Consider the following 27,350-nt stretch of genomic DNA (forward strand, 5'->3'; position numbering starts at 1 on the left):
TTTCAAAGTCTTGTGGATATTCTGACCCATATAGAAAGAGATTAGAAACCAAAAAGTATTACGAAAGTAAACAATTAATGCAGAACACACAGTAAGTTGTTCTGAAGCAGCCATTTTCACGATGTTGAATTCGGAATTCATAAATTTTTGGTTCGCTTCGAACGGCATTTTCATTTTGTACCGTTTTTTCTATACATTAGTACATATTAAGTTCAGTTTCGTGACATTTCCAGCATTTGTTGACATTTTTGTCACATAGTGCACATACGTGGCAGACTGTCAAGAGTAACATTTAACACTAGATAATTTATTTCTATGACTATATGATTGGATATCCAAAGAAATCATGCATTTAATTCATTCGTCATGGAAATGATTTACCTGATATGCGAAATCTTGTCAAGATACATTATTCTTTCACATAATTTTAAAACCATAACACTATAAACAGATTTTTGGCGAACTTTTATTTTTTATTGTTCAAATTCTTAACGTTCTTTCTGGATTTTTCAATCTGTTCTGCGATAAATATTTTCAAGAAAATTTATTTGCATACTGTCTATTTCAGTAGGATACTGTAGTAACAAAGGTTATTTAAATCATTTATGTGGAATTAGGTTAAAGAAAAGTGTCCAGTCAATGTTGTTAAGTTCGTTTTTTTTTCATCGAATTGAAAAACTGATATTTATTCAAATTCACTCAGAACAATATAAATAAAATGTGTACTCACAGTTTATATATGGTGGTAGTTTTCTTTTCAGTTGATTGACCATTATTTCTTTTTACTTATCGAATTCTGTAATCTTACTATCATTTTATTCCACTCATGATAAAAATTAAAAATGGTTTAACTAAAAATGCGAAAACTCGCCAAGGCTACTTTGCTTGCACAATACCAAAACTACTATAACCCTAAACAAATTTGGCGAAACCTTTCAGCTGAGAATAAAAGGAATAAAGTAAATTCTTTCTCGGTTAAACATTTTTCATTTTGTTCTACGATAATAAATTCAAGAAAATATTTTGCATACTGTCCATTCCAACTAAATGCTGCTGTAAAATATGATTAGTTAAATTAATTTAAGATTAAAAAAAACTCATATTCTTACAAATTCATACAAAACAATAAAAAATTTTACCTGGTATTACGTTATCCAATTTTGTTAATCCAGACTTTTCTTGTTTACGCTTCCACCATTTAATACTTTTTTGAAAGAAATAAGAAAAACTAACATTATTTTGAGAAGCTCGAGAATACTACTAAGGGACGAATTAATTTCTGTAGCTGAAAGCAAACTAAGACACATCGATTGCGTTAATAAATACTCAGAACAAACTGCCTGTGTTTACGTCAACAAACACACGTGATGCGCAACGTGGCAATGTTTTAGGTGCAGACGCAGTTTTATAAATCACCGCAAGGTAGCGTATTCGAGCGCTGGAGTTCCGAATTTAGAAAATAAAACATTATAAAAAAAAAACACATTCTTTGAATATGAAAAACAGAAAATTGTTATGAATTACAGTTTTAACTGTCTAGAATTTTGAAAATGGTATCTTTCAGAAGGTAGATTCTGTTAGATTTGTATTAACAAAATAAAGCGAAACAGCTAAGTCCAAAGAAAGCAGATGTTTTCAGCATTATTTAATGACTAGCTTTTACCCGCGGCTTTGCTCACGTTGATGTAGTTTTTTTCAATCGATTCAAGTTCATGGTCAACACAGGCAGAGGTCAAATAGTTACCAAAAAATGGTTTGTCCCCAGTTTCGCCATTGTTGCCATTAAAGTAGGGACATTGATTCCGCAAAATCCTAATTAGCATCATTTATCCTTATAAAAACACACACACATACAAAAAAAAATTTAAAAGTTTCATAAAAATTTACAATAATTCGCCAATGCGCTAAAGTAGTCGCCTGGTGAGACTGGTGATTAAAAAAAAAAAAGATTTGGCGAATTAATTTAAATTGATTAGTAGTTTTAATGTCATTTAAGCGTGTTGTTTCACTAATTTGGCGGATTAATTTTAACTTCAATACCTGACTAGTATTTAATGATCTTTTAACGGAAATTAATTTGGCGAAATTTTTACATTTTAATGCAAATTTTGTAATAGCTGTAGCGCCAAGACTTTTGAATACTTGTCCCAGAAAGAATATTGCATAGTCTTTACCTTCAAAAACAGCGACAATTGAAAAAAATGTCTAATGCCTTAGCTATTGAAATGATTCCGCAAAAAGCGTTTGGCGAGATTCCTGCTGGTCGATCAACACAAATACCCAAATCACCACAAATAAAAAAAAAAAAATTAATTTGAATTTTTGGCATCTTGAATTCAAATTATGTTTTTCGCAATCACGAGCGTGTGTTTGTGTAGGCGCATGTGTGTGGGTGCGTAAGTGTATGTATGCATGTGTGTAAGTGAGTGTTGTGTACGTGCGTGTGCGTGTAGGTGTTCGTGTGTGTGTGTAGGCATTCGTGTGTGTGTCTGTGTAGGCGTTCCTGTGTGTCTGTGTAGGCGTTCGTGTGTCTGTGTAGGCGTTCGTGTGTGTGTGTGTAGGCGTTCGTGTGTGTGTGTGTAGGCGTTCGTGTGTGTGTGTGTAGGCGTTCGTTTGTGTGTGTGTGTGTGTGTGTAGGCGTTCGTGTGTGTGGGACATGGACGCCACCGCCCAGCAAAAGTGGATTCCGGGGGACAGTGCTCAGGACCAGCCGCGCCGCCGCCGGTGGACGGTGGTGCTGCAGCCCTGGTCCAAGCTGAAAAAGGAACCGGAACATCAAGGACTGTCAAGTGAGAACAATAAGCAATCGTGATTGCTCAAAAATAATAATAATAATAATAATTAATTTGAATTCTGAAATTTTGAATCCAAATTATGTTTTTCGCAATCACGAACTAAGACAGGACCCTTCCCTTTGTAGTTATTGTTTCTAGAAATGGCTCCTGTCCCCCCCCCCCCCCCCCCCGAGCCTGCCTCTCCTCCTACGTGTGCATAGTTGTGTGTGTGCGTAGACCTGTGTGTATGTACGTAGGCGTGTGTGAGTGTATGTGTGTATGTGTGTGAACGTGCGTGTGTGTAGGACATGGACGCATCCGACCAGGAGATCGGATAGCTCAAAACCGGAGCAGCCGCGCCGCGCCGCCAGCAGAGGACGGGCGGTGGTGCTGGTGTCCATGGTCCAAGTTGAAAAAGGCACGGACACCAAAAACGGTCAAATGAGAACAATAAGCAATCGTGATTGCTCAAAAAAAAAACATTAATTGCCTCAAAGGTGCGCTAAACTGAAAAATAATCAGCCAAATCCATGTATTATTTTCCCATCTTGTGCAAATACCTTACTTTAAGATTTAACTTGAGAAAAGCCTTCAACAGTCAGACGAAAAGCAAAAATAGTAAACAATATCATTGTCGCTATCGACACGGAGTTCAGATGATACACTAAATGCTATATTGAGTTAACGAAAGCCTTCAAACATGGAACTAAAAAGCTTATAACTCGTTTTTTATTCTACTTAGAACTTTCGAACAGGTGCCATCTTCAGCAGAAAAATCAGAGCTTTCGATGGACATATAATGTTAAGATGTACAAGTATTTCCTCACCCCCATATTACAGAATTTGTATGAAAATTGTGCATTATTGCCCCCTATGGGGGTTTTGCCCCCCATAACGGGACGAAACATATCCTATGTGTTATTCTGATGCATAAGCTATATTATTGTAAAATTTCATCAAAATCCATTCAGTAGTTTTTGCGTGAAAGAGTAACAAACATCCATATAAACTTTCGCATATATAATAGTAGTAAGATACATTGAGCACGTTTTACTAAGCTATTTTTGTCGTATCTATGCAGATACCCCTAAAAATGCCTAGTAATTGTCACTTATGGTGAAAATAGCTTAGTACATGAAAAAAGGTTTTGAAAAGAAAATTTGTCGTAACTACATTTATTAATTTTAAATTAAGATTTTTACAAAAATACTCTTACGGTTTTTAGATAAGTTATTTACGAAACAACAACCGCAAGTTGAGCATTTAATTAAGTCATAAATCAAAGAAACGAGTTGTAAAACTTTAGTCATCAATTTCTCATTTTGAGCTCAACTGCAGATACCACATCTCTACCCTGCTAAGCACAGATGTGGTATCTGCACATTTTATCAAAATTGAGTTATTATCATCAGGTGATCATTAGTAATTTAATTTACCTAAATGTCAAGTTTTTTGGCGATTTGTGAACGCGAAATATTAAAAAAAAGCTATAGAAAAAAGTCGTAACTGCACAGTTTGCGGAGTTTGCTAAGGCAATTTCAACCCGTAAGTGACAAATACTAAGCCTTTAAATGTGGTATCTGCGCAGTCACCACTTTTTCCCTTAGTAATTTGTAGATACGACTTTTATACCTTAGTACTGTTTGACCACGTATTGTATGGAAAGACAAACATCCGTTTTACAGCCGGAAATGGACGAATCTCTTACTTTTTACCGATGTCAGCTTTTGCAGAAGCAGAGTCTCATTCAAATGAGCGGAATACGCGCATCAAATTTTTACTTTTCCCCCTTATTCATTTAGATTCGTCTTATCTGGACGTTTGAAAATTCCATGCAATCTGTGGTTGGACAGTAAAGTAGCATATCTAATAATGTAGCAGTTTATTGTAACACAGAATATTAAAATTAGTTTACTGTTGAATAGTTGATACAGGTTGATAATAAAAACTAATACGACTTTGCATAATTGTTAAAGTAAATATTCAGCTTTTTCTATTTAAATGTTTATTTAAAATGCAAATTCTAAGAATGAAATGCATGTAAAATATTCATATATAATTCTTTCATGCAAAAAAAAAAAAAAAAAAAAAAAAACCGCATTTCATTTTACGGCCAGTAATATTTTTATTTAAGTATCGTCTGCTGTCAAAATTATCTTCATGCTCGGTAAAAATGAATCTAGAAAATAAAACATTATAAAAAAACACATACTTTGGAATATACTTTGGAAGGATTATAGGGTATTAGTCATTGACGTTAGGGTAAGGGGGGAAGCTCAGAGACTTCCCGATTAGTTTTTATTTTTTTGAATAGATTGAAATCAATTCCTTCTCCCCTGCAACATTTCGAAATTGAAGTTTCAGAAACGCAACTTTAGACAAACTTTGAAAAGGTTTTATGAATAGGTAGATCTGGAAAAGTGTTCAAACGCAATCCTAAAACGCAATTTGTAAGACCATATTTTGTAATATTAGAGCCAGTGATTTTCCGAAATTAGAGCTCCAAAAACGTAATTCTAAGCGATTTTCGATGTAGTTGAGTATTTGTAAAATAAATACATTTTCTGTTTATAATCAGCGAATTATTTGTTCGTGTTCTTAGTTTGATCAATATGAATTTCCAATTTAGTTTTACTTGTTTGTTTTTTATCTAGTGGGATAACATTATACAAGATAAAAATTTGGATTTTAAACATTTCCATTTTTGGAAAAAATTTCGGGGCATTAATGTTTTACAAATGTTAGAAACAGATTCATTGCTTATGTTTTAATTTGTATTATGCATTGCCCTTTGATTGTTCTGTTCATTAATGTGAGATAAATTCAAGTATGACCCGTTCACGCTTATTATGCACTGATGTTATAATTAACTTGATTTTTCTGTGTGAATAAGGGAGGGGGAGGGGGCGCCAGGAAACTTTCGCCCCGGGCACCGTCAGCTCTTCGGACGGCCCTAGTAGTCATCACAGTCTTTACCGAAGTAAGGTCGTTTTTAATTTTTTCTTGGTTAGAAGCTAAGTCATTTTTCAGCACCGTTAAATTACTTTTCATTTGTTCTTGATTAGCCGCCAATTCATTTTTCAATTGTTCTTGATTTGCAGTCAATTCATTTTTTAATTGGTCTTGATTTGCCGTTAAACTTGCAGTCAAATCACTTTTTAATTGGTCTTGATTAGCAGCCATATCATTTTTTGATTGTTCTTGATTAGCCTCCATATCACTCTTCACAGAGTTGATTGCGTCAACAAGTTGTTTTAATTGATCATCCATTGCGCGAGTAACCACCATAAAATATCCGAGTCCAGGTAGCCTTCAAGACGAAATGTCCAAGGTCACACAGATTATTTCAAGAAAGTCCTGAAGAAGCCCCACGTTGGGCGCCAATTGTTACGAGTTCAGTCACTTTAAGAAATACTTTAAATGCCGACACAGTTCTTGAGAAAAACACAGGACATTTATTTACAACTATGTGCAAGAAATATCGTTAACATCTGCTAAATTAACCATAGCAATTCGACAAATATCAATTAACACCGTAAACTCAACGATGGCACATACATATTTACATTCAAATACGCAAAAACACAGCGCAAATGCCTCACAATAAACAGAGCAACGGCTCAGAGGAATCTCAGTTAAAAAGCATAACTGACTCTCCTCTTATTTACAAGACGCCCGGCGTTTTATACCAGCAATGAAATTTCCAGAAAACCCTACAACGATCTACCACTTTCTCATATTTTCTTTTTATTCCATTCACAAATCTTATCATTCAGAAATGGGGGGACCGTATACTTCAGTCGAATGTTAGGGGGCTGTATATACATTACAAGAAACTATTTACAGGTTACGTTACTAAGATAATTTTAGATGGAAAATCTTTACTAATAATAAAGCTGAAAGTCTGTCAGGATCTCTGTCTGTCCGGATCTCTGTGACACGCATAGTGCCTAGACCGTTTGGCCGATTTTCATGAAATTTGGCACAAAGTTAGTTTGTAGCATGGGGGTGTGCACCTAGAAGCGATTTTTCGAAAATTCGATGTGGTTCTTTTTCTATTCCAATTTTAAGAACAAAATTCTCATAAGATGGACGAGAAAAAAACGAAATTATCATTACGTGAAACCGTAACCAAGCCAATTGGTGAGAAAATTCACCATACATTATATGTAAATATACAGGCGAATCAAAAGATCTTTTAATTTTCTATTACGGGCAAAGCCGTGCGGATACCACTATAATGGAATAAACGGCAAATTTAGCCAGATTACAACAAATTAATCACAAAAATAATTATTATTTACAGAATTTGTAACAGCACTTTAAGTTCCCAAGATTTCAGGCTTTCAGTGTGATAAAATTTTCTGCAACCTTAGCGTAAAGATGGTAATTTGCCACGAAAAGCTATCCTGCTATCCACCATTTAGGATCACATTTTTTGGGAGATCCTAGATTCTCAGGATTTTGATCTCGGAAGCTAAAAATTTTCATAGGTTAGTTTCAAAGGCATCTCTACACCTCTATAAAATTTAATCCAAATCGGTGACGGTCGAGCTGGGACCACTAGGTCACTTGATATGAATGACCCAGTAAAGAAGGTTTTTTTCATTGCACTTAAATTTTAACCACCGTTTCAACAATAGGGCAGAACCAGATTTAGGGGACAAGAAAGCCGGGCCTCGTGCCACAGGCTACAACATTTGAGGAGAGTTTGCCGTTCTTAAATTTGCCGGGCGGAAAATTTAAGCAGCATTTCAAGTGTGAACCCAAGAGGAAGTCATGACATTCCTTAACAAGATCAAAAAGGGCCTAAAGGGCCTTGTAGTTTTCGGTCTTTACTTAAAACAGATTTCCGGGTGAAATGCTCTCCGATCTCCACTAAAATCGTATTTTTAAGACTTCAGTTCCGAAAACATTCTGGAAGAAAGCCGCTGACACACTTCTTTCCCCGTAACATAGCCAAAAATTCGTTTTCAGATATCAATGTTAGGCAATTTCCAAAGAACCTCCTCTCTTCCCTTATTCAACATGGGGAATAATATCTTTAAATGTGTTTGGGGAAGAATGTGAGTTCCCGATTCTCTCTCTCTCTCACTGCCCACCCTTTGCCATAACATTGCCGCAGATAGCTTAAAATTGCGACTTTTGAGCCACAATGTCGAAAATTTTCCGAGAGAGTCTTCGACCAATCTTCCTTCTCCCAGAGTAGCCAAATGTAGCCTAAAAGTTAATTTTTAGGCCTTTAACTTCTCTCTTTGAAGAGAGAAGTCCCCTAGTCTTTCAACGTTTACATCTTCAAAATAAATAAAATAATTCGGGGACAGTCCCCGAACACTGACCTGTCTTTTAATGTCTCCAAAGACGACCTACTTTTATAGGATATCAATTTCTAAAATTCTCTGGGGAGGAACCCTTGGACACCAATAAATGGAAAACCGGCAAACCCTGAGGTCTAACGGGGAAAATAATTTTGGAAACGTCTAACTTAGAAGTTCAATCACAAGAGCGGCTGAAAGTTCAAAAAAGGAATCTGAAATGCACAAATAATGAAAATGAAAAAAAAGGGGGGGGGGGAGGGGGAAGAGCCGGAAGGGGTCGCTAACAAACAAAGAACACTAATAAACATAAATTTTTATTCCTTAAGCTTAAACTGCCAAGGTCCTAATCGACTTGAGGAAATTCGAATGAAGTTCATCATACGGGGGGAAGAAATCAGATCTTTCCATTAGTACGAAAATTAAAAGTGTACAAGGAATTTTTACCTGCCAAATTCGGAAATTTATGTCAAAAATAACTAGTATGTTGTGGCCATCACGAAACTTTCTTCTATATCTTTCTTGTGAATTCTGATCAATCCCTATGCTTGAAAAGAATGCAATATTCCCAGCAAAAAAAAAAAAAAAAAAACTTGACGACCGTCCGAATTCCTGAATTCCCGCAAAAGCAAAGCAAAGAACGACTTGAAAGTCATTTTAAAAGCCTTGCTTGAATTAATTAGATGTTTTATTTGTTAACAAACATAAAATGGCAACAGTTATTAATTTTAAATCATTGCGATAACATTTCCGATTATCTCCCGAAAATTAAAATCACGTGAAATAAGCAGACGAGAATATTGTAATTTATCTTTCTTATTGTTGCATTTATAAAGCTATTTTTATTAACACAAAAAAAAAAAATCAGACCCCCATGGAGCGATTGGCGCCAAAATTGAAACAACGCCTATTTACAAATAGATTCACATTTATTCCAAATTTCATCCAGAACGTAGCATTACTTCTTGAGAAATGGCACTCACAATGAAAAAAAAAAGAACATTCGATTGCGCCACCCCCTTTTCAGTTTTTGACACCAAAATAAAATCAGCTCTTATACCCACTAAGGTCTACTTGCCGATAAATTTTTCTTTCATTCCGTTCATTATTTCTTGAGATACAGCAGTCACAATTGACGACAAAAAACGTTCTATAGCTCAACCCCCGTTTGAGTTATTGCCACCAAAATTGAATCAGCACCTGTTCCTGTTAATGGCAACATATGGTCCAAATTTTGTTTGATTCCGCCAGTTACTTCCTGAGGAATAGCAAGCACGCGTAACTCAAAAAACGTCCCATTGCTCCACCCCCCTTGGAGGAATTCGCGCCAAAAACCAATGGGCACAAGTTCACATAGGGGCACATATGTGTACCAAATTTCGTTCGATTTCGTGCAGTAGTTATTGCTGTAGAGCGGCCACAAAAAACTGGTCACACACAGACGTGACACACACACATACACACATACATACACACACACATACATACACACACACAGACAGACAGACATTTTCCAAAAATAGTCGAAATGGACTCAGCACACCTCAAAACGTTCGAATCCGTCAAAATTCGAAATTCGAAAATTTGCACGAATCCAATACTTTCTTCTATATATTAGATATAGAAGAAAGTAAAAAAGAATAAAATGTATTACAATTCTTTTTTGAGCTCATATACGACACAGTACCGATTGAATGGTATAAGTTTCGTTCCTGCCATTTTAATCTTTTGTTTAAAAAAGAAAAGGTGGGGACAGCTTTTAATACGGACGTTATTAATGTAACGATGTGATATAGGATTTTACTAAGGAAAAATGTTTTGTACATTGTAATTATGTGACTGATATATGATTAAACTACGAGTATTTTAACATGTACTAAACAGAGATTATACATTTTTACTTTCTTCTATATCTAATATATAGAAGAAAGTATTGGATTCGTGCAAATTTTCGAATTTCGAATTTTGACGGATTCGAACGTTTTGAGGTGTGCTGAGTCCATTTCCACTATTTTTGGAAAATGTCTGTCTGTCTGTGTGTATGTGTGTGTGTATGTGTGTGTGTATGTGTGTGTGTGTGTATGTGTGTGTGTGTGTGTGCATGTGTGTGTGTATCACGTCTGTGTGTGACCAGTTTTTTTGTGGCCGCTCTACAGCAAAAACTAGCGCATGAAATCGAACGAAATTTGGTACACATATGTGCCCCTATGTGAACTTGTGCCCATTGGTTTTTGGCGCGAATTCATCCAAGGGGGGTGGAGCAATGGGACGTTTTTTGAGTTAAGCGTGATTGCTATTCCTCAGGAAGTAACTAGCAGAATCAAACAAAATTTGATCCATATGTTGCCAGTAACAGGAACAGGTGCTGATTCAATTTTGGTGTCAATAACTCAAACGGGGGTTGAGCTATAGAACGTTTTTTGTCGTCAATTGTGACTGCTGTATCTCAAGAAATAATGAACGGAATGAAAGAAAAATTTATCGGCAAGTAGCCCTTAGTGGGATAAAAGCTGATTTTATTTTGGTGTCAACAGCTAAAAAGGGGGTAGCGCAATCGCCCGTTCTTTTTTTCCATTGTGAGTGCCCTATCTCAAGAAGTAATGCTACGTTCTGGTTGAAATCTGGAATATATGTGAATCCATATGTAAACAGGCTTTGGTTCAATTTTGGCGCCAATCGTGCCACTAGGTGCTGATTTATTTTTATTATCATTATTTTTTTAGCGAATAAAAATAGCTTTATTAGTGCAACAATAAGAAAGATAAATCGTAATAGATTATCGTCTGCTTATTTCTCGTGATTTTAATTGTATGGAAATGATCGGAAATATTATTTCAATGATTTAAAATTTTTAACTGTTGCCATCTTGCGTTTGTTAACAAATAAAATATTTGTAATTAATTCAAGCAAGGCTTTTAAAATAACTTTCAATTTTCGCTCTTTGCTTTGCTTTTGCAATTCGGAACTCCAGCGCTCGAATACGCTACCTTGCGGTGATTTATAAAACTGCGAATGCAACTAAAACTTTGCCACGTTGCGTTCCATGTGTGTCTGTTGACGTAAACACAGGCAGTTTGTTCTGAGTATTTATTAACGCAATCGATGTGTCTTAGTATGCTTTCAGCTACAGAAATTAATTCGTCCCTTAGTAGTATTTTACAGAAATTAATTCGTCCTTAGTAGTATTTAGCCTATAGGGGCTACTTGTCGATAAATTTTTCTTTGATTCCGTTCATTATTTTTTGAGATACAGCAGTCACAATTGACGACAAAAAACGTTCTATAGCTCAACCCCGGTTTGAGTTATTGACACCAAAATTGAATCAGCACCTGCTCCTGTTAATACCAACATATGGACCAAATTTTGTTTGATTCCGCCAGTTACTTCCTGAGGAATAGCAAGCACGCGTAACTCGAAAAACGTCCCATTGCTCCACCCCCCTTGGAGGAATTCGCGCCAAAAACTAATGGGCACAAGTTCACATAGGGGCACATACGTGTACTAAATTTCGTTCCATTTCATGCGGTAGTTTTTGTTGTAGAGCGGCCACAAAAAACTGGTCACACACAGACGTGACACACACACACATACATAAACACACACATACAGACAGACAGACATTTTCCAAAAATAGTCGAAATGGACTCAGCACACCTCAAAACGTTCGAATCCGTCAAAATTCGAAATTCGAAAATTTGCACGAATCCAATACTTTCTTCTATATACAGTGGCTCCCAAAAGTGTTCGTACACCTACGACTTTCAATGAAATAGGCCATTATCCATTGGTTAGAATTAATATTTCGGAATGGGTATTTTATTATAACATTTATGATCTATTTTTAACAAAAATACATGAAAATTTTTAATAAAACATCAAAACATAATTTTTAAAAAATCAAAAACCAAAAATTGCCGGAAATTTTATCTCACAAAAGTCTTCGTACACTTTGAAACTAGTATGTTGTGGCCATCACGAAACTTTCTTCTATATTTTTCTTTTTTTTCTGATCCCTCCCCATGCTTGACGAGGAAGCAATATTCCCAACAAAAACCAAATTACACATGAAAAAACTTGACGACCATCCCAATGTCTGCATTATTGCAAAAGCAAAGCAAAGAGCGAAAATTGAAAGTTATTTTAAAAGCCTTGCTTGAATTAATTACAAATATTGTATTTGTTAACAAACATAAGATGGCAACAGTTAAAAATTTTAAATCATTGAGATAATATTTCCGATCATTTCCATACAATTAAAATCACGAGAAATACGCAGACGACAATCTATTACGATTTATCTTTCTTATTGTTGCATTAATAAAGCTATTTTTATTCGCAAAAAAAAAAAAAAAAAAAAAAATCAACACCTCTTGGAGCGATTGGCGTCAAAATTGAACCAAAGCCTGTTTACGTATGGATTCACATATATTCCAAATTTCAACCAGAACGTAGCATTACTTCTTGAGATAGGGTACTCACAATGGAAAAAAAGAACGGGCGATTGCGCTACCCCCTTTTTAGCTGTTGACACAAAAATAAAATCAGTTCTTATACCCACTAAGGGCTACTTGCCGATAAATTTTTCTTTCATTCCGTTCATTATTTCTTGAGATACAGCAGTCACAATTGACGACAAAAAACGTTCTATAGCTCAACCCCCGTTTGAGTTATTGACACCAAAATTGAATCAGCACCTGTTCCTGTTAATACCAACATATGGACCAAATTTTGTTTGATTCCGCAAGTAACTTCCTGAGGAATAGCAAGCACGCGTAACTCGAAAAACGTCCCATTGCTCCACCCCCCTTGGAGGAATTCGCGCCAAAAACTAATGGGCACAAGTTCACATAGGGGCACATATGTGTACTAAATTTCGTTCGATTTCATGCGGTAGTTTTTGTTGTAGAGCGGCCACAAAAAACTGGTCACACACAGACGTGACACACACACACACACACACACACACAGACAGACATTTTCCAAAAATGGTCGAAATGGACTCAGCACACCTCAAAACGTTCGAATCCGTCAAAATTCGAAATTCGAAAATTTGCACGAATCCAATACTTTCTTCTATATATTAGATATAGAAGAAAGTAAAAATGTCAAAAAATTAGTATGTGATCTAACTTTTTACAAAGTTATTATTTAGTAAAATATCATGCAGTATCAACAACAGCTTTTAAATGTCTGGGAATAGATTTCGTTGTTTTTTCTTTCTTTTTTGTGCAATTTCTGCGTAAGTGTTCAGCCGCACTTCGAGTCTTACTGTTTCTAGTTCGCTTTTCGTTTCAATGGTGTAATCTCCAAATATGTTCCATTAAGTTTAAACCTGGCGATTGAGGAAATATTTCTAAGCTTAAGGACAATTTTCGAGGTACCAAACGCAAACGTGTGCTTCTTATCTTTATCTCGATAAAAATCAAAGTTGTTTCCGATTACCAAATTTTGGGCTAATAGTTTAAAATTGCTTTTTAAAATAGTTAAATGAACAGCATGATTAATTATTTCATCAAAAAATTCCAAATTTCCTAGCCCTGATGTTGTAATGCACCCTTACACTAAAACACCTTCACCGTCCTGATTAACTGATCCAACTAAGTTCTTCAGATTAAATTCCTCATTTTTTCTTTTTTTTTACAATTATACAACAATTTAACCCAGATTGTTAAATTTACTTTCATCTAGAAGTAAGACGTTGTTCCAAAACGTTTTGAGCTTATTTATCATTTATATTACGACGGAAAGCGTAAGCTTACTGTTTTTCGCACGAACAAGAAACTTTCTGCAGGAAGAGGTCCCATTTAATCTAATTAATCAGAGAACTTGGCGAACAATTTTAGGTGAAAATTAAACGTAAAATGTTTCTTTCAACTCTGCAGAAACTTTTTCAGCACTCAAATGTGTATTTTTTATAAAATTTTTAACTGTAAACCTCCGATCACGCTTTGTTAACTTCGCCAGTTGACTTTTTCTTACCTTGTTTTCGATCCGATTCTTTTCTTTAAAGCATTTTATCAAGCTTTTTACTATAGAATGGAATGAATTAACTAATTTAGAGACGTTTCAAACCAATTTACCGCTACTGTGAGGAAAAAATTCAAATTTGGAATGGTATTTGTGGTTTTTTACGAATACCAGCCATTTTAAAGTAATAAACACAATGTTAAGGAGTAAATAAAAAAAAAATTAAAGCCAAATAACTTTACAGTGTCATTAAAATGCAAAAATAATAAAAAAACCACATATGATAATTTTAATCATGAATTTATTCGAAAAAATTTCAGTGTACGATGACTTTTGTGGGGTATTTTTTCTTTGTCTCATCGTTTTTTGACAAATTTCAAAAATAAAATATGGCAATATTCTGAAGAAAAAAAAACTACTGGGTTTTATTCAGAATGGCATAGGAATGGTGCGAAAAAAAATTGGACTTCATATTCGAATTCCGTTTTGCGTTATTTTGGTTTTACTGCAAAATTTCAAGGTGTACGAACACTTTTGGGAGCCACTGTATTAGATATAGAAGAAAGTAAAAAGGGTAGCGCAATCACCCGTTCTTTTTTTCCATTGTGAGTGCCCTATCTTAATAAGTAATGCTGCGTTCTGGTTGAAATTTGGAATATATGTGAATCCATATGTAAACAGGCTTTGGTTCAATTTGGACGCCAATCGCTCCAAGAGGTGTTGATTTATTTATTTATTTATTTTTTTTTTTGCGAATAAAAATAGCTTTATTAATGCAACAGTTCGCAACTCCAACGAACTATAGGGGGCACTGAAGTCACTGTCTAATGGCGGACTTAAAAACCAAAACAAACGCACATGGTAACGAAGAAAATGCTAAAAGTGTTGAGATTTTTGTTGTTATGTATGATTTTTTCGCTTTATTCATTTGAAAAGATTTTTCAAAGTCTTTTGGTTATTCTGACCCATATAGAAAGAGATTAGAAACCAAAAAGTATTACGAAAGTAAACAATTAATGCAGAACACACAGTAAGTTGTTCTGAAGCAGCCACTTTCACGATGTTGAATTCGGAATTCATAAATTTTTGGTTCGCTTCGAACGGCATTTTCATTTTGTACCGTTTTTTCTATACATTAGTACATATTAAGTTCAGTTTCGTGACATTTCCGGCATTTGTTGACATTTTTGTCACATAGTGCACATACGTGGCAGACTGTCAAGAGTAACGTTTAACACTAGATAATTTATTTCTATGACTATATGATTGGATATCTAAAGAAATCATGCATCAAATTTGGCGAAACTTTTCAGCTGAGAATTCGCAACTCCAACGAACTATAGGGGGCACTGAACTCACTGTCTAATGGCGGAATTGAAAACTAAAACAAACGCACATGGTAACGAAGAAAATGCTAAAAGTGTTGTGATTTTTGTTCGTATGCATGATTTTTTCGCTTTATTCTTTTTAAATTAATTTTCAAAGTCTTGTGGATATTCTGGCCCACGTAGAAAGAAATGAGAATTCAAGAAGCATTACTAAACGTCAAAGATTAATGCAAACTATGTAGTTCGTAGTTCTAAGCAACTATTTTCACGATGTTGAATTCGATATTTATCAATTCTTGATAAAACTAAATAATAATTATGGCCTGACAAGAATAACAATGCTAGAAAATTCAATATGACATTACAAATTATTATCGAAAGAAGATGATACTTTTTGCCTTGCTTGGCAGCGCTTATTGTTTTGCATTTGTAGCTGAGTTATTTCTCTCGAATTCCCGAATCGGTTAATTTAAAATTTTTCTGTTTCGATTTTTCTAATTTCTGAGCTACGATTTAATTGTGTCATGTTATGCGAATCATCAACAAAATTCTCACGGATATATGGTGGTAGTTTTCTTTTCAGTTGATTGACAATTATTTCTTTTTACTTATCGAATTCTGTAATCTTACTACCATTTTATTCCACTCATGATAAAAATTGAAAATGGTTTAACTGAAAACGCGAAATCTCGCCAAGGCTACTTTGCTCGCACAATGCCAAAATTATAACCCTAAACAAATTTGGCGATACCTTTCAGCTGAGAATAAAAGGAATAAAGTAAATTCTTTCTCGGTTATTCATTTTGTTCTACGATAATATATTCAAGAAAATATTTTGCATACTGTCCATTCCAACTAAATGCTGCTGTAAAATATGGTAAGTTTAATTAATTTAAGATTAAAAAAACTCCCATATTCTTACAAATTCATACAAAACAATACAATTTTTTACCTTGTAGAACGTTATCCAAGTTTGTTAATCCAGAATTTTCGCTTTCACCTATTATTAAGGAAATAATGAAAACTAACATTATTTTGAGGAGCTCCAGAATACTACTAAGGGACGAATTAATTTCTGTAGCTGAAAGCAAACTAAGACACATCGATTGCGTTAATAAATACTCAGAACAAACTGCCTGTGTTTACGTCAACAGACACACATGGAACGCAACGTGGCAAAGTTTTAGTTGCATTCGCAGTTTTATAAATCACCGCAAGGTAGCGTATTCGAGCGCTGGAGTTCCGAATAAAAGGAATAAAGTAAATTCTTTCTCGGTTAAACATTTTTCATTTTGTTCTACGATAATAAATTCAAGAAAATATTTTGCATACTGTCCATTCCAACTAAATGCTGCTGTAAAATATGATTAGTTAAATTAATTTAAGATTAAAAAAAACTCATATTCTTACAAATTCATACAAAACAATAAAAAATTTTACCTGGTATAACGTTATTCAATTTTGTTAATCCAGAGTTTTCTTGTTTACCCTTCCACCATTTAATACTTTTTTGAAAGAAATAAGGAAAACTAACATTATTTTGAGAAGCTCGAGAATACTACTAAGGGACGAATTAATTTCTGTTGTTGAAGGCGTTCTTAGACATGTTGAATGCGTTACTCAGAACAAACTGACCGCGTTTACGTCAACAGATACACGTGGAGCGCAACGTGGCAATGTTTTAGTTGCATTCGCAGTTTTATAAATCACCGCAAGGTAGCGTATTCGAGCGCTGGAGTTCCGAATAAGAAAGATAAATCGTAATAGATTGTCGTCTGCGTATTTCTCGTGATTTTAATTGTATGGAAATGATCGGAAATATTATCTCAATGATTTAAAATTTTTAACTGTTGCCATCTTATGTTTGTTAATAAATAAAATATTTGTAATTAATTTAAGCAAGGCTTTTAAAATAACTTTCATTTTTCGCTTTTTGCTTTGCTTTTGCAATAATTCAGACATTGGAATGGTCGTCAAGTTTTTTCATGTGAAATTTTGTTTTTGTTGGGAATATTGCTTCCTCATCAAGCATGGGGAGGGATCAGAAAAAAAAAAAAGAAAAATATAGAAGAAAGTTTCGTGATAGCCACAACATACTAGTTTAAAACTGAGACATTAAAATGTACTGAATACTTTTTGGTTTTGTTAAAAAAGCCTGAAACGTCCATTTCGGCGACCCATGTAGTTTGGTAGTCTTAAAAATACAGTCGAGTCCCGACTTACGCGGTTAGTCGAAATTTCGCGTTGTGGAAAAAGTATATGCATACAATTTTTTTAGAAGCATACCAAATTCTTTTAGACACTTAGAAAAAAACCCTCAAACTTCTTTAAAGCATTTCTCAACTATACGCTAGTTTCTTACTTAAAGAACTGAACTTTTATTGTATTTAAAAAAATAAAAAACTGTTTTGTTCAACATGAAATACTTTAAGATGCCCAAAATGAATGATCGATGGGAGGAAAAAACATAAAATAAAACAACACGGTATGTACAGTATGTAGTAATAATAAAATGCTGTAGGATACGGTAGATACAATAACAATACTTATGAGTTAAAAATGAAGATAATGATGATTTATGCTCAATTATCAGATCGTTATTCTTATTGAATACATTTTTAAATACGGGTGCTTCGCCTTTTCTTTTATAACGTTTCAATTTATGGCAACAGCCCGTCTTCCTGATCTCTTTAATCCCCAACACAAGAGCAGCTCCCATTTTCAAAATATTTACATTGATAGACTGCTCTGCAAGCTTCAATATTGAAACTAAGTTCTAAACTTTTACGGATATCTTTTTGTTTTGACTTTTAATTGTACGTATGGAAGATTCACTCATATTTATTGTCACGCGACCGTCGATGTTTGTCAAGCATGTCGAGAATCTTAGCCTTGTTTTTTTTAGTCAGAAACTTTCTTTTTCTTCCCATCTTCACAAACTCTTTCGATGAAGGTGCCATTATATTTATCAACTTTCATATTTAGAATGAAAAAAAAAAAAAAAATGAAAGATGCTGAGTGGTCATTTGATGCACTAACAACGCGGATGCGTAGACTAATTTGGTGTGGGAACTTTCGCTGTCAGTGATGCTTTAAGGGATGTAACAGGGGTGATTGTGAGTTCATCAAAAAATACCTGAAAGTTTCAAAGCGAGACCGGGGGGGGGGGAGGGGTAATCTTTGACCCTTATTACTTAAGTGCACCTTTGCCATAGTATTAAATAGTTCTGAGTCAAAATATTGTGTGTACATGTGATTAAATTTTTAATGGGTTACAAAGTTACTTTTGAGCTGGTGTTAAACAAATTATATTGATATTTATTTGTCCATCTTAAGGGATAGGTGTCCATCTTAAGTCTCTTGCAGGTATATTTGATGAGTATTATATAATTTAAAAAAATTGCGGAGGTAGGGAGATAAAAACATAACAAAAAAAAAAAAAACACACATAATTCCGGTATTTTCGGACATAAAAATACTGGAAATACTTCCGAAAATACCGGAAATTCGGTAAAATACCGGAACACAATCACCCCTGGGATGTAATAACACTCACGAAATCAATATTTAGTAACCAATAACGAAGCCGATGTACTTCCTTCCAAAAAAAATTCGTGTTATGGACGAAAAATTCGCGTTAGCTCTACAATTCGTTACTCGTGAAAAATTCGCGTTATAGCCATGTCGCGTAAGTCGAATCGCGTTGTAACGGGACTCGACTGTACATATTTTCATACATTCCCCAATAAATTTGTAGTGGGATCAAGGGCAGGGACGCCCAGAACTTTAATTTTTAGGAGGGCAGAAATTCTGAATTTGTCGAATAGAACTCCAAATTGCCGAAAGGGATTCCAAATTTAGCGGAATCGTCAGACAAAATTTGCCGAATAAGGAAATGTTTGAAAGATCAAAGTGACCTCTCATCAGGGCGCCCATCTTGTACCGATGTATCTGACTGCTGAAAATCAAATGAAAATATGTTTATGAAAAATGGCGTCACATAAGAGTGTGACACATTGCAACAACTAACAAAAGGGCGGGGGGGGGGGGGGTCAAAAATGTTGAAAAAAAGTCCGGCATTTTTTATGGATATATAAACCTGAACAGCCCCCTAAGAGGACTCTTGATTTTCTCAGGTGTTTTCATGCAAGTACTGGCGCCATCTGTTAATAATATGGCGGACTTTCATTAGATTGCAATGAGTATTTATAAAACATGAACGTTTTTCACCATAATAATATCACAACCTAATTATCAAGTGATTCGATGAAGATAAATAAATAAATTAAAAAAAAAAAAATAAGCTCAATGCTTCAAACATAAATTTAAAAAAAAGTACATTTGTTCAAAAATTAAAATGATGTAATTACCTTTTCTTGAACAAGGATAAAGTTAAAATATCCTCAAGAACAAGAAATTTAATTTTTCAAAAAGTAACTATAACGTCACTCATAAGACAAATTTTCTCGAAGCAGAGAGAAGCAAAACGATGAAAAAGAGGGGTTTGAAAGTTTTGAGTAAAACACATTTAAAGTTGCGGTCCTAAGTAGGCTTTCTTTTAAAAAAATTTCTAAATCATACCGCACAGTACAACAGCACTACTACGACTATTATTGGTATTATCTTTTGCCCCAAAATGAGGAGAGGTTCCCCTACCATTTGTACCGGTTCTCTAAGAATTTTTAGCTTTTCACTGCTTCAAATGTATTAGCATAAAAAATGAAACTCAAACTATTTTCTGAATTTTTCTTCCAAAACCTTTACAGTAATTCATCTGTTTACAACGCATTAAAAAAAAAAGTGTTTAAAAATTGAGTAAATACGGATAACAAGTTTTAAGGTAAGCATAAAAGCACTCTTTACCTAATGTTTCATCACATTTCTGAAACATTATCAGTAATTCCAAAATAGGGTTTACTACAATTTTATACTTTCTTTCACACTCCTATACACACTGCACATAAAAACAACTTTTTCTAGCAGAAATAATTAGGACCTGATTACAGAGAGTTATAAGGTTTTAGTCATGAAACGGTTTTATCATGATTTTATCAGTCATGTTGAAAACATTTTAACTCTGTATACGTAAACAACTCAGATTTGGAAAAAATATAAATAAATAAATACACAACAATGAATTATTATTGTCTAATTAAATTTAAAAATAAATTTTTTGATCAGATTTTTTTTTTAAAGTACTAATTTTCTGCTTCTATATATATATATATTTATAAACGTGTAACTGATTAAGTTCAAAAAACTATTCCGGTTTCAGAGATTATTTTCCCCCCAACTATTAAGTTTCGTTTTTATTTATTTATTTTTCCTAAACTTTTATTTCGGTTTTATAAATATAATGTCGTTTTCTATTCTGAATTGTACCTCAGTAAAAAAAAAAAAAAAAAAAAAAAGGAAGAGCAACTTTGAACACAGACACCTAAAAGTCAGACAAAATAGCCAAGAGTGGCCCCCCACTCCAAAGAAAAATCCTCCTCAACTCCACCTAAAAATTTAAATGGCCCAGTTTGCACCAAGATCCCCCCCCCCCTTGGTGGGCACCCCTGGCAGATAGCCACCCACAGAATATTATTTTTCATGAATTTATTTCACTTGGTTCTGCTGAGTAAACCAATGTTTTCAAGTTTATTAGTGGAAAAAAAAAAATCGGATTTACAGCTACTTTTAGACACAATAACAAATTACTATGTAACATACCTTGCCTGATCTTTTAAGTGTTTTGAAAATTTTAATACAAAGATGTTTATTAAGAGAAACAATAATTTGCTTGCAATTCCTACTCGGAAACTTTAAATCTGATGGAACTCAAAACCTCCGTGCTTAAAATAAAACAGTTGAAAGTGCTGCCATCTAGTAGTTCTTATTATAGAATAAGGTAGGGGTTCACAAACTGGGTGCCGCGGTACCCTCGGGTCCCATAGGAAGAGGTGAGGAGGGCCGCGAAGTTTCCGTGGTATCAAATTTTATGTACCGTGAATGCGCCAAATAATGCCTGGCTGACCAGAAAGGAGATCCTCCATTTTTTTAATACAATATAACAAAAATTCACTAGATCCTCTTTCATCGCCATCAAAAAACCCTAACTGATGGTAAAGCATTTTTACTTACTTTTGTAAGTCTCATGTTATACTTTGTGGTGCATGAGGAGCTCTAAATAGCTCTTAAATTTTTTTAAAAAAAAAGCCAGTTTTAACTACCAGGCAACAGTATAGCAAAAGTTGTTGCATAAGAGTAATGTCAAAACCAACTGAGATGATTTTACGGTAAATTTTGTTTCCTACATGGCTTCCTGAAGTTTTACTAGAATAAAAATAAGTTTCATACTGTTTTTGAAGCCTAAATTATGTGGTTGAAGAATTCAAAAAAAAAAAATCTAGATTTCTTTGATAACCTGGAAAAGTAAATTGTGTTTCAATAGAACCATGGTTCGCCTAATTTACTCTCCGGTATAGTATAACACTGGAGTATTTGGAGGTTGGAGGAGAAAATGATCCCGTGCTGCATATAAGCACGAACGGTCGGATGTGGGGGGGGGGGGGGGAAACCCGTGAAAATTATGACGTATTATAGGCCCCTAGTGGAGAAGCCGACGCATCCGCCATTTTGGAGTAAACTTGATCCAGTGCTTCCTAGCGATAGCATTGCTGCTGATGTTTACCTTTCTTTAGGATGTGTTAAATTGAGTCAAATGGGTGATTTTGTTTGGCTGTTAATTGTGTAACAAACTCCATAAAAGGATTTTAGCTCTTCAGATTTCCAGCAGTTGCAGAAAGAAAAAAGATTTGGTTTAATAATAGCCCGCGAAGTGATTGGCAGCCTGGAAACGACACCGTTTCCAAAATTTCGGCAATGTTCACCTTCGCTCTCCGACTCTTTCGTTCCCTATTTGGCGAATGATTGCCAATAAAGGTAGCTTTCCCTGTTGTACGCTTGCTCCAAAATGGCGGATGCGTCGGCCTCTCCAGTTATAGGGGTTCTACGGAAAACGTTCGTCTGTCCGCTTGACGTGATGTGCGGACGACGTTTGAATTACGCTTTTTTTAGTTGTTTACATAATAGAGACGGACAAGAGTGCCGTGAGAAAATTCTAATTTTCAAAGCGTGCCGCGAGTTGAAAAAGTTTGAGAACCCCTAGAATAAGGTACAGTAAAATATTCAGATTACCTGTCTATTTTCCTTAGTCAGGGGCGAGCGTACGGTACCCCATTAGCTCAATAAATAAATACAACGACGAGGTTCGAAACTCAGAGCACAATGTTTGGCTGTAACTGACTTGGCAAGGCAGCTTCTTCACCACACACCCACCTTTTATCATCTTATTCCTCTAGTATAAGCATTTTATTTATGCTATAATATACATATACAGGGTGGTTATAATTAAAGTTACCCTGTTTAGATCCCTCTAGTGACCGTTCTACACATCGGATTTCGATGAAACTTGGAATATAGGCCATGGTAGCCCGATCGGTAGAGTGTCGGATTCGGGGCCGGAGGGTCCTGGGTTCGAACCTCGATGGTCGAAGACCCACCGTCGTCATTAAAGGGGGACTGGGCGACGTTAAATATGCTCGTGGTCTCAATGTCCTCCAAGTGAAACGATACCTCTGGGGGTGCTAGCACTAGGTAGCTATTAGCTCCTGGACTAGTTCTAAATTCTCATTAACTGTTCGATCCGGTGATGGTGCTGCCATCTATCGGTACATAAAATAATGGAGGCAAGGCACTTAGTATGCAGTCCTCGACATAAATACAGTTGTAGTCAGTTGTGACTCGGAATAGGAATAGGACTTTGAATATAGATTATATAGACCATGGGGAATAGTATTATGCAATAAAAAAAAATTAGTTGAAAAATCTACCACCAGGGTAGAAAAGAGCGCATGAATCAAATAAGACAGAGATCGATTTTATTTACAGAATTTGTTCAATGTGCATTCCATCTGCGTCAAGCACGTGTTCAAAACATGTTATAGCGTGAGCCACAGTTGCACGAAGGGTTTCCCCCCTAGAATACAGCATGAATATGGCACCTTACGCTGTCCTTTAATTCAGGCACCGTCCGTATACTTCCACCATAGACCCGATCTTTCAGGAAGCCCTACAATCAAAAGCCACACGGATTCAAAGCCACGCGATCGCGGGGGCCAAGCTGTAGGAAAATGCCTAGAAATTGTCCTGTCATCACCGAAATGCATACGAAGCATAAAGGCATCTTGCATAATAGTCCGTGGAGTTTGTGACAAAAATACCCAAAACATTTCACTTCCGGATACCAGTCTGAAATTTTTCACAATGCTTATGTACATATCTAAGAACAAAAATCCGCCGGGAGGCATTTGATCAGAGGTCATGAACCCCTGTGATGACGTCATCAAAATGGCCGCCTTATTAAGAGAAGTACGTTAGTTTAACTGCTTAGAACTCTATTATGGATCTTAATATTGCGATATTAAAGTATATCATTTAAAAGCGCTTTAAAAGAGCTATTTAATAGTGATTGACTTTTTTTCCTATCACTAATTGTTTAAGAGTTATTACAATTAACGTCATCAAAATGGCCGTCTGGAAAGGTGAGTACGTACGTTTGACTGCTTAGAACTACATTACAGATCTGTATATTGTGATATGAATGTATATCATCTGAAAGAGCCTTGAAAGATCTATTTAACAGAGATTGATTTTTCCTCTTAAGACAAGTAGTTTTAGAGTTATTAAAATTTCCGTCATCAAAATGGCCGTCGTAAAAAAGTGAAAAGTTTCGTTTAACTGCTCAAAACGCCATTAGAAATCATTCTTCCGTAAAAAATAGGTACACTAAATAAAAGCTCTAAAATAAACTATAAAAATATGCATTTGTTCTCCCCCCCCCTTAGTAAATAGTTTTAAAAATTTCACTGCAAAAACGTAACTACATGGGGCGGGAGGGGGGGCATTCTCATTGAACTGTTCCAACTGTTTCACCGCATCTAACCCGCTCTGAAACTTTTAATTAAAAATTCCTTATCGGATTAAATACATATATGTATTGTCACATAATAATTCACTTCTCCTGCAAGTGCGAACGTTTGCCGTCTAGCGGCAAAAATCAGAACGACTACTCGATTTTTTTCCCGCCAACAAGCTGTAACTTTGGAATATGTACTCCGCCTAGCTCGTTTCTTTCCAGTTCAGTTGTTCTCAGCAATAATTAATTCCATAGTGATATGTTTATTATTCAGATATAATTTTCAATAACTGAATATTTGACTGGTTAATGCTGTAGCAAATAATATCAAATTAAGGTGAGTCATATAATTCTATTACACGGTTTGAAATCGATAATTTCAATTGTTGGTTCCATCTAGCATTAAAATTATCATTCATTCTTTTACGTCCTTTACAATAAACAAAACGTATTTAAAACTCGCAATATTTTTTAGAATAAATTTTTCTCCTTCATTTGGTCATGTGACCTCAAAATACTAACATAGCTTGCAATCATTTCTTTCATGTGCTTTTGAAAAAGTAAAATATTTAATGAATAGAATGTTTGTAATCTAGATCCCATCTACCCCTGCTAAAATCTATTCAGTTGGCTATGCTGAATGAGTATGGCGAAGATAAAATGTTGGTCATGTTTGGTGGTCTCCACATATAGAAATGGCTGTTTTATCTGCAATAGGTACATGAATTGAAGGAAGTGGATGAACTGAACTCCTAGCAGAAGCTCATGTTACAACATCAGGAAGAGCAGAAAGAACGCAAAAAGTTTCGCATGTGAAGTGAAGTCGATACGCTCACGATTTTGCAGTAACCACTTTCCAAGTTCTGTTAGAGAAAGCGTTTCAAAATCGAAAAAATATAGATAGACAAAACATTTACAGACTGGGTTAAGCGAAGATCAGAAGAATCGCCTCAGTTTATTGGAAGATCACCATGGAGCTAGAATGCATACTTTTAAATCTGATGCGTACTATTCGTCAAGGAAATTTCTCAGATTTTACTGTCACTCTTGAGAACATATGTCCATGGATGTTTGGTTTGATCATACAAATTATGCCCGATGGCCTTCAGTATTTCTGTGCAATCTGAAACAGTAGAGATGCATCCAGCTATTTTTCAAGAGTTTCATAGGAAAAATATATCTGTCTCCAAAACTGAGAGGAAATTTTCCAGGATGGCACACGACCAGTTGCATGAGCAAAACAACAAATTAATTTAAAAATCATCAACTAATCTATCACGTTTAAGTCATGAGGCGTCATTAATACAATGGATGGTTGCTGGACCGGAAGTTGTGCGCCTGATTGGGGAAGTTGAAGAAAATCAGAGCCTAAAGTCTGACGTCACTACTGAAAAGCTAGATACTAGATACTTGAAGATACTAGAAGCTTTTGTATTCGGTATGAAACTCATGTTTTCAGCCTAGTTGAAACATTTGAAGAACACGGGAATCCGGGAATCCTTTCGAAGATGACGATTTAACTACAGTAAACAGCAACAAAATTATTCTCTCGGAAGAAAGTGCCATTGCTGTGATGTCAACGGAAGTCAATTCAATACATTTGTAGAAGATCTCTTAGTGTTAAGAAAATTATCTATACATGATGTTATTGAAAGAAACAATCGCCTCTTGATGAGCAGAAAAATATTTCTATTCAGTCCAAAGACAAGCAAAACATTGTTGATTTGAGGAGGGGCAACACTCTTTTTGCTAAGCTATATGTTGCCTGCCAATTAATTCAAATGGATGTAAAAGAATTTTTTTTCTCATGAAAACAGCTCGTGTCTACCTTCTATATCCAACCTTGGCAAATTTAGGAAACCACTAAAAAAGTCCGGCGTACTTTCTTGTATCGTTCAATCAACTGGACTGGTTTTGACGGATATTCCGGAACTAAATTGTTTATTGATGGTGCTGCACTGATTCACATGCTTGTTCCTCAGTCGAACTGTCCAATAATACTGCGATTAGATTATGAAGCCGTACATATTAATGAGACGAAAAAGTGTTCATAGGGTAGATTTAGTTTTTGACCGGTATTCAAAAGGAAGTTTGAAAAGCGACACGAGACAATGGAGAGGATCTGGACCAAGAATAAGTATTAAATCCAATGTTTTGATACCGAAGTCATTTACTAAATTTCTTGCGAAAGATAAAAAAAAAAGTGGAGTTTTTCGAATTTTTGGCAGAAAATCTCGTGAAGATGGATCTACCAGATGGGAAGCAGGTTGTATGCTCGTACAAAGACACTGCAATTGCTTCAGTCAAGAACAATTTTGAAACCATGTTTCCCGTATCCCACGAAGAAGCCGGTGCGAGGCTATTCCTCTATGTGTAGCATGCAATAAATACTTGGATCATGTAAAGATCACCGTGAAAACTGTTGACAGTGATGATGTAGTGATTGCTATGTTCCGAGTTCCGAAACTGCAAGAACTATGGGTGGAGTATGGAAGTGGAAAATATCTACGGTATCTTCCCATTCACGTTTTGCACCATAAAGTTCCACAAGGTATCACAGATCTTCTACCTTTTTCCCATGCCTTTACATGAGCACACGGTGTCTAGTTTTGCCAGCATTGGTAAAACTAGGTACTGCATGGAAAATGTGGATGGCAATTAGAGATGTTGACAAAAAAAATTTTGTACTCGACTAAAGTACTCGAGAGCATTAATGAAGAAGATGAGCATTTCCTACTTATTCAGCGCTTCGTAGTCTTGACGCATCATTCAACAAGCTCAGTGGAAACCGTAAATGAGGCTAGGAGAATTTGCTTCACCCAGCAAAACAGACCAGTTGATTGTATTCCAGCATCTAGCAACGTTTTTCTGCATCACCTTAAGAGAGCAATATTGCAGTGTTTACTATGGACAAAATGTCTTCAGCAAAATTTTCAGCTCTTGGATCCATATCAATGTAGATGGAAAAAAATCGGTGAAGAGTTTGAACCTCTTTGGTATGCA

The 27,350-nt window shown here is 35.3% G+C and overlaps 1 protein-coding gene across 4 annotated transcripts in view; it reads right to left on the bottom strand.

Annotated features, from left to right (window-relative positions):
- Positions 1–27,350, bottom strand: part of LOC129223887 (reactive oxygen species modulator 1-like) — a 76,717-nt gene that overhangs the window by 21,898 nt on the left and 27,469 nt on the right. The window contains exon 1 of one of the 4 annotated variants that reach the window (XM_054858260.1): positions 21,101–21,180. The exons of the other annotated variants lie outside the window; for them this stretch is intronic. The gene's annotated coding sequence lies outside the window, so the exon portion shown is untranslated. Of the gene's footprint in view, positions 1–21,100; positions 21,181–27,350 lie in introns of those variants that run through there. 4 annotated transcript variants of the gene reach the window in all.

The sequence above is a fragment of the Uloborus diversus genome, chromosome 6 (assembly GCF_026930045.1).
Source record: "Uloborus diversus isolate 005 chromosome 6, Udiv.v.3.1, whole genome shotgun sequence".
NCBI lineage: Eukaryota > Metazoa > Arthropoda > Arachnida > Araneae > Uloboridae > Uloborus > Uloborus diversus.